We start from the raw sequence: 5714 nt of genomic DNA, 5'->3' as shown, positions 1-5714 counted from the left end.
CTAGGCGCCTCATCACTGCATGGAGGTGGGCCGATAAGCTCCAGCGTGCCACCGACGAAGAGCTCCGGTGGGCGCGCAATGAAATGGCAAGATGGTCCGCGCTTGTCCGCTAGCAACAGCCAGATCAATACGTCAAGGGTTGCGAGGCGGAGTACTGCCTTCGCGCTGGGAAGACGTCGCGCATCAGGAGGGACTATTAGTTTTAGTATTGTTCGTTTTCAATTTTATGCATTGTACCTAGTAGTTAAGTATCATTACATATATGTGATGATATTATATATATTCTGTGATAAACTAATGAACAATATAAACTAATGAACAATACATATATAGGGCTGGACTATTCTGTTACTAGATTTTGTTACTCTCGCAACTATATAGAGCCACGATGCGATTTTGACGAAGGCCCAACCCGGTAGAAACATGCCCGCCCGTAGGAACCCCACGAAAAAAAAACATCCTGAACTGGCCACCTCGCCTCCCTCCCGAGCACCGCCCGCCGCCACCCTCCTGCGCGCCGGCCACGGCCTCCCTCCTGCGCGTCACCGGCCACCGCCTCCCTCCCCGCACTAACGTCCGCCGCATCCCTCCCCCGCACTGACGGCCGCCGCATCCCTCCCCCGCACCGACGGCCGCCGCATCCCTCCCCGCACCGACGGCCGCTATATCCCTCCCCCGTGCAAACGACCGCTGCAAGCTCCTCCCGCTCATGGCCGCCGCAAGCTCCTCCCGTACGCCAACCTCCACCCCGCCTTCCCCCTCTGCTCTCCCTCACGCTCGGGCGCCAGCCATCCTTCTTCCCCGCGCGCGGCACCTCGATCCACCGCCGGCCGACCTCCCTCGTCCCGTTTCCTGGCCGCCGTCCATGTCGTGCCATTGTTTCTGGAAGGTCTGAACTTTTTTCCAAAGCAAACCAATTTTCTATTGATCTTTGTCTACCTTCCCTAATCTCTGATTTTTTTTGCCACAGAAAACCAACTTGGACTTCGTTGACGGCCTTTGCACCATTTTGAGCGCTGACAGCTCCTTCCTTTGCCATTGATACAGCCATCGACATGTACTGGGTGTTCCTTCGCAAGTTCAATTAGTGTCATCACACAAGTTCAGAAGTTTGATTTTGTGAAGAAGTATGAAAATTGTCAGTGCAAATGTGGAAAACCAGAAAGTTCTAATAATGGTGTACCAAAAGTTCAAGGTTAGTAATCTGGGGACGTTAGAGCAACTGCCGATGGAGGCGGAGTCAAAATCTCGTGACTTTCTACTGCAGATCTTCAGCATGGACTTCGATGAAGACACTCCTCTGATGTTAATGCGCTTCTGCATTTTAATAAAGAAGTTACAGAATTTCAGTTCCTCGGTACTTATAAGATCTTGAGAGGATGACAGAGGATGCCCATGTGTACTGTGTACAAGCCAGCCAGCCATGTATAAGGATCCAATGGAAGACTGGATTTGGTTGTTGTTAATTAGCAGCCACCTAAGCCTAGCAATTGACCGTGGAGCACGTACTGGATCCCTGACACGATGCAATTAGTCATCAGTGTCGACGACTGATTTATTTTGTTTTGTACAAGTTAAAACATCAGTGGCCATAGGGAAGGAGACCTTCCCAAATCGTGCCCCTGGACAATGCAACAATGAATTGGACGCCGTTTCCGCCTCTCTTCCAGCAGCGCCGATGTCCCCTTCTAGCTCAGCACCGGTTTCCCCGCCTCGTGATACGGTCTGCGGTTGCTTGTGAGTTGTCTGCTAGGTGTTGTTTAAGTGTCACAGACGGCGTGTTGTCTCCTGGCATCTGGATTAGCTGCCGACTGCAAATAAAAGGTTGAAACTTCCTGTCTATTTTGGTTGGTGAATATGTATCAACGAAATTTCTTTTCTACATGGTAGTTCAACTATTTCAAAAAAATTCTCTACAGGATAGTTCATGTGTTGCTACCAGATAAGTTCAACGAACAAACCGCCACAAGTACTTAATTTCAAATCATTTTATTTTGTTTAAATTCAATCAGCTCTACTGCATAAGCTATTCAAGTTTAGAGCTAACGACATCATCCGTTCGGACATGAAACCAAATTTAAATTAAAACCCCAAAAAGGTTGACTTCTATAAGTCCATGTTCCCAGACCGAGGCCGTTCAAAAAATGATCATATAAGTCCACTGTTTCATTTTGCGAGTTCGAAAGAAAAATTGATGTTTTTGCCATTTTCAAAATTTCTCTTAACCAAAAAGTTCAATATTAAACATTCTGTGCCTACCCTTACATTAGCTAGTCTTCACCATGTCCAGATAGTGCCTAGGAGAAGTGAAGATAAGGTTTATATTGATGTTTATGATAGTTGAAAGATTAGGTGTAAAAAATATTTTCTTGCAGGCTACTGAATGTTTCAATTCGTTGTGTGTGAATTTTATTGTAAAAAAGTATTTTCGCTTCCTCTCTAAATCTCCTTTCTGTCACTAATTTATTCTCTCTGAATGCAGCACGAGGGAGGCTAGAGCGACTGCAGACCGGTGACGAGAACCACTCTTCAGTTCTGCTATTCGTGTATTGGAAGTACGTATCCTCTATCCAGGCAGGAGGTAGAGGTAATTTCTCCCTAATGCATGTGTCATGCGTGCCTTTTTTTGGACACACAAAGTCACTAACTGTCCTAGTTAGTAACTGCAAGTTGAACCACTACGAAGTGGCATTTGCAGAAATATTGTGTTGCTACTTTTCTTAGTTGTAATCCCGTGAACCATTTAATTAAACGGATTGCCACTCCCTTTCCTATATAAAGGATATGATTGATGTGATGTAGTAATTCTTTCGTTTACACTACTAGCAAGTAAACAATTACTAGTACATACTGATGCATAACTTTATGCATATGGCAATTAAAAAAGAAACCAGTTCATACCTTTTTTTTTGCGGGTGAGCAACCAGTTCATACCCACTACGCTAGCCACCTGAAAAAGCATAACTTTATGTATTTTGGCATAGAAATAGTGTCCGTGTTACTTTTTTTATGCATTTCATAGTTCACCAATCTTATCTGATTTCACTCACTTCCGTTACCATGTTATTTCTTGCATAGCATGTCTAAAATGCAGAAGTAGTGCTAAAAAATGCCATTGTGTTATGCATATAAAAGCTTTATACAAAATGCACAAACTGTTGTGTTTTTTGGTAACTCACGGCTGTGTGTAGCTATTGTATGTCTTCGGAATACTTATGCATACTGTTGTTTGGTACATATCTTCAGTACAAGTTTTGGAAGGCCGGGGAGTTCTACCGCTGACATACACCAAGTTCAGAGATGTTGCATGGAGTGAGCCGACACCGCGGTAAAAAATGGTTTATTAGCATACTGTTTTTTTGGTACTTATGCATACAGTTGTAGAAGTGAAATTTGTTGGGTGCATGTGCAGAAAAAATGTCAGTTCTGTTTTCAAAATTCTGTAAGTTTGTTTTGATTCTATGAAAAAATTTAAGTTTCTCGTGTGTGCTGCTACAAATCTGAACTATTTGTCTAAACATTCTAGTACTGATGCAATCGCCTAAAATAAGTTCAAGAAAAAATCAGTAAGTTTGGTGCGTGTGCTGCTACAAATCTAAAATTCTTCTCGAGTCATTCTAGTACTGATGTCTCTTTTAGTCTGTAGCGGAGAGAATATTTTTATGCTCATTTGTTCATAGTATGAATCTCGTTTATAGTTTCTTTTCTCATTCTTTTAATTAAGAAAAAAGTTTATTGAGCTTGAAGCATAAACCTCTCGGCAATGTAACATTCTGCTGATATTTAATAATCGGTATGCTGTTGTAGTGGGACAAGGTCATCATCTTGAGGAGGTCAATGAGGTCAGTGATACCATGCACGCTGAAACGATGGCCTTACACTAGGCTGTATGTATAACTTGGTCCATGGGATGCAGGCTTGTGCTGCTTGAAACGGATGCGACTAACCTGTAGAAAGCATTACAGGAAGTGATTTAAGAGATGAATGTGTATGCTGTTGCACTACTTTTGCTTGTTGTTTTTATAAAGTTGATTGCTGTCAAATTTTTGTTGCTTAAAAATGTTGCCATTTGTTTTTACAATGTCCATTTTGAAGTTCAAATCGCTGATGATTTTTTTTTGTGTTCATGTGGGTGCTTGAACATGATTCAAATGCTTTTGTGAACAATTTATCATGTATGTCTTGCCTGTGTAGCTTGTAAAACATATGCTCTGTACAAAAGAAAAACTCACTAGGTCTACCAGTTCACTGCGTATTTATATTATCAGTTCATAAATAAGCACATATAGAAGTTCGGTTTGTGTTATTGAACCAGTTCGGTTCATCGGTTTTATATTGTATGACAATTTGCTACATGGGGGATTTTTGCATCAGTTCGACAAAAAAGTGTACAATAGTTCAAACTCTGAGAGCTATTAAGTTTGACTTTTTTAGAATGGGAGTTGTATGTTTACTCTCTACCTGTACAGTGCATTTTGTAGTCCTGGTCGTTGCAGTTATTTTTTGTGTTAATAAAAATGAATTTATGTATTTTGCTAACCATTCCTCCACTTCCACCAGAAGAAAAGTGATTTAGACTCTTTATTGCAATCAGTTAGTTGACTATCTTAGTTCAACTAGTTAACCGTCTCGATTCACTTTTCTTGCTTCCAGGGCCAACGACGGTCGCCGCTCCTCGAAGGGCCAGCTCTTCCGAGGGACCGGTGGTGGAGCACCGAGGTGGACTGGTGAGCTGGGTGATACCGTAAACCGTTATAAAATTACGAGAACCATATAAAAACAGAATAAACTCTAGTTTGTGAAAACATGCTCAGTACAAACCCATACGAACATTAGCTCAAGTACTCTTTTGTCGGAACCATTCAAAACCACTCTGTGAAAAATACCTCAGTACAAATATGCACATAGATCAGTACAAATACTCTGTTTTTTCTGACGGGAAACAACACGACGTGTCTCATCATATTCAAAATTACTTCTCAATGGTTGCGAATTTGATAAAACGTTCAACATGACCAAGTTTTGCATTTTCGATATCTTTCGAACGGTTTATTATTTGCCTCGTTTCAATAAACTTTTCAAAAAAATCGCGTTTGAAATCAAATTTGACTGTATTCGAATTCGTTTTTAAATCGTAATGAATTAGAAAAACATTTCAATACAAAAAAGTTGCGCATTTTACGTAGCTTTCCAACGCCGTGTCATTTGCATCAATCCGACAAACCGTTTACAAAAAAAGCAAAAATACGTTTCGCCTAGAATTTCACCGTTTTTCAAATTAATTTTAAATTATATAGAATTTAAACAAAACAATACATACATGGAAGATGCGGATTTTTACCAGCTTTCCAACACCATCTTATTTGCTCAATTCCGACAAACCGTTTGAAAATTGAATCCAAAATACGATTCGCGTTTTCGGTTTTGAAAAAATGGTTTTTTCAAAACTGCTCTTAAACCATGATGGTTTTGCAAAAACGTTCAATATACTTTAAATATAGTTGTCAAGAGCTTTTCAACGATATATTACACGCCCCGTTCCGACGAAAAAATTGCAAACAAAAAATTGAACTAAATTGTTAAAGCATCAATTCAACCGCTTGAATACAGAATAGCCCAGATGTGGGGTCGCGCTATTCGTCACCCTGGGTGAGGAATTCTTATTCCTCACCCCAGCCTATCCCACATCCAGAGTTTTGAAACATAAGAAATAA

The 5714-nt window shown here is 41.0% G+C and overlaps 1 long non-coding RNA gene across 6 annotated transcripts; it reads left to right on the top strand.

Moving 5' to 3' along the window:
- The first annotated feature begins 414 nt into the window (after positions 1–414).
- LOC120967835 (uncharacterized) lies at positions 415–4983 on the top strand. 6 transcript variants are annotated; one of them, XR_005761615.3, is made up of 6 exons: positions 415–889; positions 971–1824; positions 2483–2587; positions 3247–3842; positions 3917–3988; positions 4654–4983. It is a non-coding gene; the product is annotated as an uncharacterized lncRNA (long non-coding RNA). The 6 variants fall into 6 exon arrangements; XR_005761617.3 differs by lacking the exon at positions 3917–3988; XR_005761612.3 differs by having other exon boundaries at positions 3247–3988.
- The last annotated feature ends 731 nt before the right edge of the window (positions 4984–5714 follow it).

The sequence above is a fragment of the Aegilops tauschii genome, chromosome 7 (assembly GCF_002575655.3).
Source record: "Aegilops tauschii subsp. strangulata cultivar AL8/78 chromosome 7, Aet v6.0, whole genome shotgun sequence".
In the NCBI taxonomy this organism is placed as follows: Eukaryota; Viridiplantae; Streptophyta; class Magnoliopsida; order Poales; family Poaceae; genus Aegilops; species Aegilops tauschii.
This window is presented reverse-complemented; position numbering and strand designations above follow the sequence as displayed.